Source organism: Zophobas morio, unplaced genomic scaffold, assembly GCF_036711695.1.
Source record: "Zophobas morio isolate AGI-343-1 ecotype UQ-CSIRO unplaced genomic scaffold, CSIRO_AGI_Zmor_V1 ptg000004l, whole genome shotgun sequence".
Taxonomy (NCBI): Eukaryota; Metazoa; Arthropoda; class Insecta; order Coleoptera; family Tenebrionidae; genus Zophobas; species Zophobas morio.
Genome location: NW_026972109.1, coordinates 15485195 through 15498602, shown reverse-complemented (window position 1 = coordinate 15498602; position 13408 = coordinate 15485195). Strand labels below are relative to the sequence as shown.

Sequence of the window (13408 nt, the reverse complement as noted above, 5' to 3'; positions counted from 1 at the left end):
CGTGCCCATTACCAACGATTAGAGAAAAGTCGGGATTTCACGATTCGGGTGATTTATTGGGATTGAGAACCACCGCGCCGTTGAGTTGGAAAGATTGCAGAATACTCAGAGGTGTATACTCAAGGTCACAACTATTGCTGCTGGCGAGATTAAAGCCTGCGTGGAAGAGAAACAAAGATTCGAGTGTTGCAGGCCGTATAGTCAGGATCACGAAGCAATGCGTACACGTCACGGACTCTGTATGACGTCATGCGTCTACCACGTTTATCATACAAATGAATCGGTTTGAAAACTGTCAACAAACATGTCGGCTTGTTATTGTTTTGGTTTGTTCTATTTATGATTATAGCATGAGAAGACCGTTAGTGTGAAGCAACAGTTTAGAAATAAGCTACACTTGCAGTGTTTCAGCATACAAGGGCATGCTGCAGGCTGCATAGACGCTATGAATTACAAACTCAGGCACAGGAAAGATCACGACTGTAACCCCTTTCACGTGTTCCTAGTCACTGAAGCCTGCCACTCACGTTCCAACGCCGCGGTACAATTGTGTAGGATATGACAAAATTGAAGTGTTTTCGAACATCTGTGTATGCGATCAAGCAAATCGGTTGGATGTGGACGGTTGGTGAACAAGTCTGTCTGCAGCAGTACAATCGTGTTGTATTGGTTGGAAACTTAATCGTGTGGGGACAGTGTATGTTATACAAACCGTGAAAGCAGGTATAAAAGTCCATTTTCTTCGGACATGTTGCCACCACGATCGCAAATTTTTAACTGCAAGGTCGTAACGTGTGTGTACTGCTGCTTTTCAGCAGAATTGTACAGCAGTTGTATCCAATACAATCGTACCCCGGCGTTGGAACGTGAATGACTGGCTTTAAGAACGTTCATTTTTGCATTGACTGCTGGTAAAAACTGCTGACAATTGGGTGTTAAACACATACTTGGAGGGTGGTATAAGGCTTCATACTGTACTTAAAGCTACCAACGAGAATGTTAACATACGTCTCAAACAGACAGCATTGAACAGTTGTGACAGGCTTCAAGTTAGAGAAATATGCTTACCGTCTTCAATGCCACAATAGGCACGTCACATCTACAGAATAAGTTACTTTATTGACATGGAATAGATACAAAAGTAAAGTATAAACAATAATAAGTATGCATGTTGCACAACGTCGTCGTCTGACCAGTGATTTGTATATTTGGCCAGTGAAGTGATAGTGTGATTATAAAAGACATCAGCAGAACATGCCGCTAGTACAATCAATTAGGGTGGTAATGGAAAATAACCTACATGTTACAGTGGCTGAATGCCCTCTGCAGTATTAGAATCTTCACTGTCATAATCACTAAAACTATAATGTGAATCTTCGTTAATGTCGATTATAAACGGCGCAATCTCTTCACGGTCAAATACTAATTCCCGTTCCCACCACTCCCGTATTATTTTATTCATATGGTCAACAGTATTTTTCCACATTGTGGGCGTGACATGTGCTAACGCTTCTTTCCACATTTCCACGGAATTTTTTGACCATAACCATCACGCCCAATGTGTTTGGAATAAAAATTTGTAGTAATTCCCCAAATATTTTCTATAGGGTTAAACACACAATGATATGGCGGCAATCGCAATACTCTATGGCCATTCTGTTGGCCCAATTCACGGCAACATACGTTTTTGGAGGTTTATTTCTGAAAAACATGATATTTTAAATGAAACGATAGAGAATAGTATATGCATTACTGTGCAACCAAATGAAGAAGTTCCGTTTTTAACAGCTGTGAATCTGAACTTATGTCATGTTGTTAAAGCCATTCACGAATTTCTGCTTTTTTCCATGAACCACTGGGACATTTGTTTGCAAAGGTACTGTGGTAGCTTGCATTGTCTATAATAATCTGTGATGGTTCTTCAAGGTTCATGAGCAGTTGAAACCACTTGAGAAAATTCTGTTGATTCATTTCGCCATGATAGTCTGGATTTTTGGTATTAGAAGAAAATACTAGCGCTGCTTCATCAATAAATCCATTGCTTGTACCTGCATGTAATACAATATACCTAAAATATAGTGAGAAGAAAATAACTAACGTGAAACTGACACATTACTAAATTTTCCCTTCTATTTTGAACATCCTGATACTTATGACACTATCGTCTTGCAATGACCTAACTACCGAACCATTTTCAAATATCCATGTTTCATCAAGATATACACATGGCAAAGAATTTGGGTTCTGCTGATTGTGCATGTATTCACGTAAGAATTTGGTTCTTGCATGAACAACATGTTGTAATTCCATAAGACGCTTCCGTACACTGGTTGGCGAATAACGAAACCCAATTGAGAATGTAAAATTTTTCTTAACGAGCTCACAGAACCCTCAAATATATGTTTCTCCTTCAAGCAATCAATTAATGGCGATCGTGTAACATGTATTTCTGTAAAATAGTCGTTAGTATCTATAAGGCGTGCGCATCAAATTCATACTTTCTTCGACCATTCCATATAAGCATTCTCGAATAGCACACTGCTCCGAAGTGCTAATATCACACACTTGCTTTGTTCGGGGGTCTCTATTTCTTGGGAGAATGTACACCTTCTCCGGTTTTTATTTGTTGTACCACGGAGTTCGCACACATACACCCAGAGCAGCAGCAACCCTCTGTACAATGTGACTGCATTAGTAATTGTAATAAAATACACCTACTTACGTCTTGAACAGCTGTTAGTGGTAAAAGAGGTTCCCCGCTATCGCGTTCTTTAGCAAAATAGTCCACTAAATTATCGTCCATTTGCTTTACATCTTTGTGCAAGGGCTTCGGCATGGTGGAATGTTTACGTTCAAGCAAGCGACACGTACCACGGTACAGGACAGTTAACTTGGAGTTCTATAAAGAACTGTTATAGTTCTGAAAAGAACTGATACGATTACACGAGCAGAAAAGTAGAAAAACGCGAAAAATCAAACAATAACACAACATAACCAAAGTTGACACCAATGACACTTGTGAAATCGATAAAACTTTAGCATATGTTTCGCTATCAGTCGTACCAATATAATTTCCCCCAAATTGATCGATTTTGATCCGTATTGCCACGTATTGCGGCGCGTATTTTTGATTTAGTGTTGGTAACGGATCTACGTCATCCATGACGTGTACGCATTGCTTCGTGATCCTGAGTATAGAAAATACCACTGCAGGATTGCTTACTACAGAATATTACCGAAAACTTTGAGTTTTCATTATAAGTTTATTAGGGGTGTCTCTGATTAAGTGATTAAGTATTACCTATATACTATAACTTCCCGCACGTAGTGGTGGATAGAATCTTATACAGGGTGGTTTTCCGAAATTTTATATAATTTACATGAAGAAAAATTAGTTTGATAATAAGCGAGATCCTAGTAAATAAGATAAATAGTACTACTATTTTGGAACCATTTCAGCTCAATACAGATGCCGTTATATATCTAATTTTAACTGAAACATGTTTCACAATACAAAGTGTCTACAATGTTTACATGCCTAAAAAATGATTAAATAACAAATACAAACGATGTGGGTCGAAAATAATATTAACCATTTTTCTTGAATTTCATATTTGTCATGACATGATGAAATTGTATCTATTTCAAACACTATAGAACATATTGCATCGTGTTTGATAGTAGGTCATGTTGTGACTTATAAATAGTTCTTCTGAATTAAAACAATTATTTTTAGAAAAACGGTCTCTTAAACTAGAAAACAAATTCGTCAAAAGAATGGAGCGAAATTTAAACTTTTAAGATTAAATTTGAAAATTTTTGGTCGACATCGCCAAAATTATGATATAGTAGCCTGCATAGATATTGTAGCCGTCCATAGAGTCGAAATTTGCGAATAAAAATAAAATAAAACCGGTTCAAACGGAGCCGACGGTGGCTTGCAAAGTCTGACATCACTCTGGCACACGTTGCACAGAGACGTATTTAATATTAAATGTCATTTCTTCCGTCATGATATAATCTGCTTAATTTCTGAGCTGAATCTCGTCAATAAAATCGAAGCTCTGTTCACTGTACACAAGTTGTGGTATGGTATATTCATCGTTGCGGAGGCAGGTGGAGCGAAAAACCTAGTCATCTTAGCAGCAAACACGACTATAAACTATAAGGAATTCACGTTCGGTAGATGTAACTAGATTTGGTAACTTTTTTTTTTAAGCTGTGTAACTGCGGACATAATTGTTCTAGTGTATAATGTATTACTGGAATGTCAGAAAGTAGCTATCAAAAATGTGACATGTAAGTAAGTAAAGGTCAAATATCGAAAATGTGATGGTTTTGTGGTAATCTGGTGAATCTATTTTTGAACCAAGGAGAAAATCGCATCCCTCTAAAAGCCCAAAGAGCAACCCGCATGTAAAATTTTGAATCTTTTCCCTTCACTAGTTTTTTTAGGAGGACAAGCTTTGATGTCATCATCATGGATCCACAATTTCACCATGGATCCGTTCTGGTATATCCATGTCTCATTCAAGAAAATGAAAAGTAAATCTTCACCACAATCACGCAATTGGAGATAGGTACCGCCTTAGAAATTTGATTCTGGCAGCTATAACGTGTTTAAAATGTGAAAAACTTCGCCTTCGGAAACCTAAATTTATACGTGTATTATGTACAATTATTTTCAAAGCCAAATGTTTTACCTCTTACAAAACAATAACGATTATATAAAACTTAAAAACCAATTGTAGAACGGAACCAACAAAGCATGTAGGTATATAAATCTGCGCAGTCGTCTTTCTGATTCTGATTATAATATTAACGGCACAAGCGCCGCTGTATCTGTATTATTTTAAAATTCGAAAAACACTCGACAACACTAGCGAACTTTACGGAGAATATTTCTGCCACCAGTTTAACTGTTTCCGTTTTACCCAATTTTTTGAAAACCACGAAATATTTCTTGTTTTCTTTAAAATGAGCTTTCTCGTGATTACTTTTATGGAAACTGTTTCCACGCTGTATTTAAGGATTTTCTAGAAACGAAGCGTGTTGAAATTAGAAAAACTTCGTTTTTTTCCACACAATTCAGATTTGACATTTGAATTAGAAAATTAGACAGTTGATGCCAATCTTAAATTTCTAGTGATCTTAAGATTGCAACTTAACCACAGAAAAGTTTCTGTCAGTTACTTCTACCGAACGTGAATGCTTATTAGTCCACGTGGACTGTTTGTTTCCTGTCATATTTTAGTTTGCTTGAACCAATTGTGTTGCACCAAACGGTTATTACACTTGTTGAAATAAATTTTCAAACTTCCATCTTTCTCTAGATCATCGGTTTCGTAGCTGTGTGACAAATCGTTTGTCGTAGATAGAATATAGTAAGATTACAGTGACCCTAAGATTTTGTGCAAACAGCCTTAAATACACCCCTGTGTGATATGACGCGTGCCGTAGTGACAGAATTTGCAAGCCGTCGTCGGCTTCGTTTGAGCCGGTTTTGTTTTATTTTTATTCGCAAATCTCGACTCTATGGACGGCTACAATATCTATGCAGGCTACTATACCCATTGTGATTTGTAATGATTCCTTTGCACGGTTATTTCTTGCTGTTTCATTGTTTATATAATACAGGGCTTTTATAAATGATTCTAAGGGCGTAGTTGGCCACGGATTTCGAAAATCCTGCTTCGCTGAAATTATGCCTCACTATGACAGTTTTCACTTGTCATTAATGAAAATTGTAACCTGTCATTTAAAGTCGTCGTTTATATTGTTTTAACGTTTTTCAAGTGTGAATTACGGTAATTCTCGTTGATCGAAGCTCGAAACAACAAAAAAGTGGTTTTCAAAATTCTTGGTGGTTGCATATGAAAATTTTGTTTTGGTGCTAGGAAGGGAACACCGTGAAAATGGTTTATTCAGTTGAACAAGACATTTTCATTGTTACGTCTTGTTAACGCAATGGGATTTCGCAAACGAAAAGTGCATATATTCTGTAACCGCTTGTAAGCAAGAATATCTAGCCAAATACCGTGATTTATTAACTCAACAAACATAGTTAAAGGCTCACATTAGAGATGTATTCAACAGATTTGTTCGAAGTAGCAGTGTCAACAACGAGACATCTCGGGGTAGACGTTGATTATCTGAGGAAGTTGTTGATGATTTGAGACGACTTGAGCAGAATCCGCAAACATCTTTGACAAAATTTCCTCTGCAGTCAGGAGTTTCTGTTGCAACATGAAATTGAACAATGAGCCTTGAACAATGAGCCTTGAACAAAATGAACATTTTCAACATTTACTGTGATGTTCAACCGCACTAAATTTGTTTCTTTTTATTGTAATGAATTAGTTTTAGTTTTTTTAAAGAAATAAAGCATTTATTAGGCAACCAATTATACATATGCGTCTGTCTTTGTCATGCGTCCTTGGGTATTTAGTACAGTTCAAATCGAAGAGGCGGCACGTTTACATGACCTACTGCGACCCTATAATCATTTATAGAAACCCTGTACAAAAATGCCAGTTTACTATCTACACTTGTACTTGTTTAAACACTTAAATTAACATAACTTTGAAATTATAGCATCAACTGGGTACTTTGAAACTGTACGAATAGATAGGTACCAGTTAAAATTTGTCTTTTACTCTTCTCCAAAAAAATTGTTTATTTATTTGCTACTTTGAGTCCAAGAATGCTTTTAAAAAGTAAAGTTTGAAGCATCAGATTTTACAGTTTATTCCAGAGATTGCATAATATTCGAGATTTTGTTAAAAGGCACTGATTTAGGAGTGACGGAATATTAGTTGAGGTTTAATTGATCATTTCTTTCAAGAAACTGATTACGTCATAACAAATATGTATAATATGGTCAGGTTTGTCCGAGATGTAGTATTGAATATGCTTTAATAGCGCCTTTTCGTTTATAATTTATGCCAATGGTTGTACATAATGCTTCAAAAAATTATAAAATAAAAATTAAAAAAAAATGGGGGAGATATCTAAATTTACATTTTTTAAACATTCTGGTTTGAATTTATGTTTAAGAAACAAAAATTTTATTTATTTGTGCATACTTGGCTTCAAATCATGCGGTCTAAAGTTATACAGGGTGAATCAGCTAAAAGAGGCCACCTCGATGAATTTTTTGATTTATTAGCCAACACACCAAAAGTAATGATATTAAATTTGCAAATGGAGAATAATAGCCCGCGTGCATCCGTAAATTAACTGTTTTAAAAAAAGCTACGGAAAAAAGTTTATTGTAGAACTACCATTTAACTTTTTTTGTTTTTCAGATTTTCCAGTTTATTTATTTCAAAACAATATAAAGTATTAGCTTTGATACCCTCACTATTACTCAGGGGCGGCTGGTGCCAGGGGTCACAAGGACCCGTGCCATCCCCCAAAATTACAAACACACTGGACATAGCAAAATAATAATAATTTTCAATATTTAAAAAATTATCCGGAAATTTGTGTCATAATTATCAAAACTAATTTTTTTTATCTCGCTCCATATATTTGTATAAAATGTATCAAAACGTACATCTAAAGATGTTGTGTCTTGGATACATATACAATATGATATCTTGCTGAAGTGCTGATAAAAGTGGAGACCAAATCTACCCTCATATAGACGTTTTGTTTACATCGTTGCCATGGAAACCGTGCGTCTAGTCCTGTATTCAGCTGGAATCGGGTCCTGCTCGAACAGTGACCACTACCAGTGACTTGGTTGCGGGATTTCATTTTCATTCTGCGCTAGTCAAATTGTTTGACTTTAAATAAAAACAATGAATTCAGTTGAATATTTAATAAAAAAATCGTCCTCTGTCTTACGACGGTAAAATTTCAGTGAAAAATTTAGGGAGAACCACCCCCAATTTATTAATAAAAAAAAGTGTTCATGAGAAAACGATAGACTGTCATAGATATTTTAATAGACACAACAAGCATGGTAAATTTTTGTGGATGTGCGGTTGTGAAAAAAATTGTAAATTGCTTTGTTTTGTGTATCTCCTCAGTAATGATTTAAAACCAAAGGTGCGTGGACAAGGACTTTTTTACTTTTCTTGAATGTATTTTTGTATTTATTTCCATCACACAATTTCGTCTATTAATTGGTAATAACAGCCTATTTTATATCGTCATATGTATTTAACTCATCAATTAGATTATGTCCCCCCATCTCAAAAGGTCACGAGCCGCCACTGTTATTACTAATATTCGTAAATCATTGCGATGTTTCTTAAAAAAAAATCTGTTTAACGTTGTTCGCTAGTGCAAATTTACGTAAAATTTGATAAAATGATGGGTTGGATTGCTCAGAACGGCATAATAAATGAATTAATTATACAGGATGTTATTGAAAGGTACGTACAACAAAATTGGCAGTTCTTCTCGAAGTCTAAGAAGTCTGAAAAACTTATTTTGTGTTATCAAAATTATAAGGGAAAAATGAACCCTTATCCAACCTTTTTCGACGCTACTGAAAGATAAATAGGTAAGATTAATTTATTCTAGTAAATCCTAACAACTGTAACAATAATAAAAAAATAAGAGATCTTTTTGTTGCTTTAGAAAGGAAAGATTACCTTTTTATCAGAGACGTACAACGAATTTAGACATCAATTTTAATAATTTTTATCTCTAAAAGGAGAACACTTTCACCTGAACCTTTTTTTTTTACTTTTAGCACCCATACTTCGAGACCAATTGCCGATTTATTTTGTACGTACATTTCAATAACACGCTGTATGAGTCTCGAAAATTGATGCTTCATTATTTAGGTAAAAATGTGTTTACAATGTGTACAAAATGTTTTACGAAAATAATAATATAGAAATTCAAATAAAACATATCAAAAATAGTAAACACTGAATTTTGCAGTTTTTTTTTCCAATTTTATAGTAAAATAAAAATTCAGATAAATTAATAAAAATTTATCCTGAACGGGAATGGATTCCAATTACTTGAAATCCTTTAGGGTTTTGGTCCAACAAGAAAAGCAACAATTTTCTGAAACAAAGTTTATTAAGTAGTAATGTTAAATTATTGTTCAATATTGTTACATTTTTCATTTTATGTTGTTTTTCAATAAAGTAATGTTTCATAATTATTTTTTCAAATTTAACTAGAAATTTTACATGTGGTCGCATAAGAAGTGTTGAATGCAAAGAGAACTTTTTCGGCCTCATCTGATTTGTAGGCCTCGGCTACGTCTCAGATCGGCCGAAAAAGTACCTCTTTACGGTCTTGATACATTGATAACTCTTTCACGACAAAAACATGTACCTATTTAACGTAAAAAAATGTTATTAACGACAAGATATAAAATATAGAAAGGTATAACAGTATTAACCCACAGTAGTCGCACCTTATTTTGAAACATGAGTGGTTGCTGCAGATTGACACCCCCACGATAAAGGAAAATGTATTTTTTAATTTTTTATGAAAAATATGAAAACATAAATAATTTCTGAAACAGAATTCTTATTCGATGCAGCTGGATTTTAGAATTACACAAGTTGAAACACAAGAAACACGTACAATGTTCGAAACATGTTTTATCAATTTTCATTTTATTGTCACCGTGCATTCCGATTTAAAATTTTTCAATAACTGAGAAAGCCAATATTTTCAAACTTCTGTTTTCACATGTGATATCGCTATGTTCAAAAAACAATTTTACTTCTGGTGCATATTATTTTAATTATTGAAAATTAACATTAATTTTTCATAAAAAATATTTGTTCTTTTCCAGTAAAATCACCACATTATGGTTTACATAAGTATCTGTCAACACATGTAAAATCCTAGAAGAAATAACCCTATAAACAAGCGAAAGTATACGTAGGTACGCTACTGATGTAATGTAATTGCAAGAAAGATAAAACACAAACTTCACAGCCTTCGCAAAAAATTGTGTCAGTTAAGTTTTTTGCTGGAATTAGTTGTTGCTTATCATTGTCAGTGGGTACGCGAGATGCAGGTGTGTGATTTGTAGGTATGAAAATTGCTAAAATATCGAATGTTTGAAAAGAAAACCCAGTGATTTAAAAATACGTGGTAAAAGTGGGTGTGAAACGTGGTTGTTACTTGGAATTGGTGACACATAATCGTCATAATGGACATTTGTTTGTGTTCACCTAGTGGGATTTAATTATAATGAACTGTAAACTGATTGTGAGATCTAAAACAGCAAAATCTATGCTACGATCAGGTAAATATTTTCACTAAGAATATATATTTCGGTTCAGTATTGTGTGTAACTCATAAATAATTGAACATTGACATTATTATTTCAAGTTTCCATCAACTAAACATATCGTAAATGTGTACTTCATAACAGAGAAGGAAGAATTTAAAACAATTTAAAAGAAATACAGGCTGAGGTAATAATAATTCCGAAAAAATATTTTTCTCAGACGTTTTAAATATGTACTGTGACTGTGTGTTACTGAGGCACGACAAATCAAAGAAGGATTTGGCCAAGTAATTTTGTATTAATATTTTTCTAAGCCTGTAAAATTGTTAGCATGATAATACGAGAAAATATTAAGTTACTTTAAGTAATATTCTGTTATTTCTACCACGAAAAAGTAAAATTCAGTAGCAAGTGACAATAAAATATCACTTTTACAGGTCTTGTCTCCGTCCGAAACTGGTGAAGAATGATCCTTCTGAAAGTGGTGAGTTTAATTAAAGTATTTTTGTTTTAAAAAATCCTAACTCTTTGCATCATTTAATTTCCTATGAAAGTGATGTGGGCAAACAAATTTAATGATATTCCAAATCTTAGAAAATGCTACTTTTTGGAAAATACTTCAACTGTATATGCAAAAACTGCATTTTGTTCTTCCCTAACATAAATGAATTTTTAATGACAGGTCCGGAAATAATTGCCAGAATTTCGAAGCTTGGATTTTCCAACTATTAACCTGAGTTTCAGAAACACTTCATGGAAATATTCATAAAACTAGGCAGAATTCACACGTGAATGAAATCAAAATCAGACTCTTATTTTACGCTGTAAAAAAGTGTAATTTTACCGTAAGTGTAATAATTACCCATAATAAAGACGTGGTTTTATCTTAATTTTTGCGGTAAAATTACATTTTTTATACAGTGTAGTTTTAGTTTATTGAAAAATCAAATCTATAATTTTGAAAGTTTGAATATTTTTCCTTGTAGAGCTAAAAATCGTTCCAAATAAAAACAAAGTTGTCATAGAGAGTAAGTAGGTGAGGACATGGTTATTTGCACGTATAAGAGTAGAAGAAATATTTTTGATAAGAGGGTCGCAAGAACAGTTTTTTTTTAAATATAGGTAACTGAACATTTAATATCGTGTACCTTTTGGCAAAAGTTTTCCTAAACTGAACTTAAGACAAAAAATAATTTTATAAAGTTATGTAATAGGCAAACATGTTCTTCTAACTGCTTCAACTCATATACAGTCAAGTCAAAATATTTTTCGTTGTATTGACAGAAAGTTAAAAGCACCAAACTTGTTTGGTTACTCTCGTCGCCTTAGCAAATTTAGGAAGAAGATGCCACTTTTTATCAACTTTTTTTGAATATTTCTTGCCCTTCTCCCCTCGAGCTCTCTACATGTACGTAGAACCCACGATAGCATCGAGCAGAACACCTGAAAACCCATCAAACCCATGACATCGAGCTCTAATGTTTATACCCTCCGTTAATCTTATGATGTTTTTTATTTGGGAACAGCAGAAAAGATGGGACTAGACGATCGTCGGGCGTTATCTCTCTTGGGCCCCCGCATACAGAAATTTACTGACCATAATTACAGGGTTGGCGATATTTAATTACAGATGGTGGTCCGCGGCTGGCGGCTCTATCTCTGCGCTATGTCTTATACGGAGGGTTATGTGCACCACCTAATATTCCAGAGATGGTCGTGTGAACCGCGATAAATGAACCCAGAGGTTTTACTTTTTCGGACGGTCGAGTAGTGACATCGCGCAGATTTATGGACAATGGAAACATGAAACGTTGTAGCGAGAGAGGGTGGTTTTAATGAGGGATAAATTCACAAAAATGCGCTTCGCGAGGATCGAAACGCGACAATAAAGTTTCCTTGGGGGAGATTTCGGGGAGAAGTTTGGTGAAAATCAATTTGAACGTTTGTTTCACAAAAAAGTTAAAGTATTTTGGAATAGGCTAAGCGTTTGTGGTTAAATTTCAAAGTTTTTATGGGTATTTATAAATAAAAATGAGAGATTTCTCGAAATTTCGGTGGGTATAAATGCGTGCCGAATACGCGGTCATCTGCTTTAAGAACTTGGAAATATCGTTTTGATATGCATATATAAACCACTTTGCACCATATTATCGCATTATATCAAACCATATCGAGGGCATTTTCTTTCGAAATTCATAACTAAATGTAATTATGCAAAATAAAGTAAAAAGCTGAAACAGTTGTCGCCTCCAGGCACGCACAATCCAGAAACACCTTTAGTTTCAAGGAAGCACTATCTAATAACAACACATTTTTCAATTCACCAATTTGTCGTCCATAATGTCTATGGTAATAAAATTCCTGATGGTGGCGCTTCCACAATTACGCGACAGCTGTTTCAATGCAAGCCACAGCCGTAAATTCCCATTACAAGTTATTAAATTGATGTTTTGGTAAAAGCGGTGCATGTCATTGTTTACTAAAACGTTTTCATGGAAAAAACATAAGATGAGTACACATAAAACCCGCATGCCGATATCATTAAAACCCACATCGAAGAACATGCGAATATTTTCCCACTACAGTTAACAAATTACTGCCCTCCAAAACTGGTAAAAAACCGACACTAAATAGTTCATTTTGAGTGTTTAGTGGGACTATCTCAAGATTGTGGATCGTGTACGAGCTCGCCATGGGAAAATATTACGTTCCTCATGGTAAATGGCACAAAATACCGACGTCCAAACAATTACTTGCTCGTTATTTGTAATTACAACTAACAATTGATAATTGACATGATTGTTTTGCGGCTTTCAACTTGCCGCTTCTGAAACGAGATAATGTTATCGGCATTGGTGATGTAATAAATATGATGATAATCTAAGCGGTAGGTGATAATTGATGAAATTGGAGGCAAACGTGATGGAAAGACGCAAATTTCATCTGTGGTCGTTATGTGACGAGAGCACTTAATATTCATGTCACCATAACACACTCCTTGTAATTACTCATATTTACAGCCATTAAAGTAATCAATCGCGAGTTAATTACCTTTAATCATTTAAAAATGCTGTAATTACTCTGACAGTTTTATCAACTATTTTAGAACACGCACATCTATTAACGAGGCGGTTATCAGAAAAGGATAACTTAAATGCACAAAAATTGCCAATTTAGAATTTTAAAAAT

General features: G+C 34.5%; 1 protein-coding gene and 1 long non-coding RNA gene across 3 annotated transcripts in view; both read right to left on the bottom strand.

The window, feature by feature from the left end:
- The window catches only part of LOC135142938 (transcription factor Sp9-like), a 153985-nt gene that overhangs the window by 56101 nt on the left and 84476 nt on the right, over window positions 1–13408 (bottom strand). The window lies entirely within an intron of this gene.
- Window positions 1101–3191, bottom strand: LOC135142925 (uncharacterized). Of its 2 annotated transcripts, none has more exons than XR_010282641.1 (5): window positions 2723–3191; window positions 2499–2673; window positions 2099–2449; window positions 1754–2048; window positions 1101–1701 (listed from the first exon to the last, which is right to left on the bottom strand). It is a non-coding gene; the product is annotated as an uncharacterized LOC135142925 (long non-coding RNA). The 2 variants fall into 2 exon arrangements; XR_010282643.1 differs by having other exon boundaries at window positions 1754–2068; window positions 2117–2449.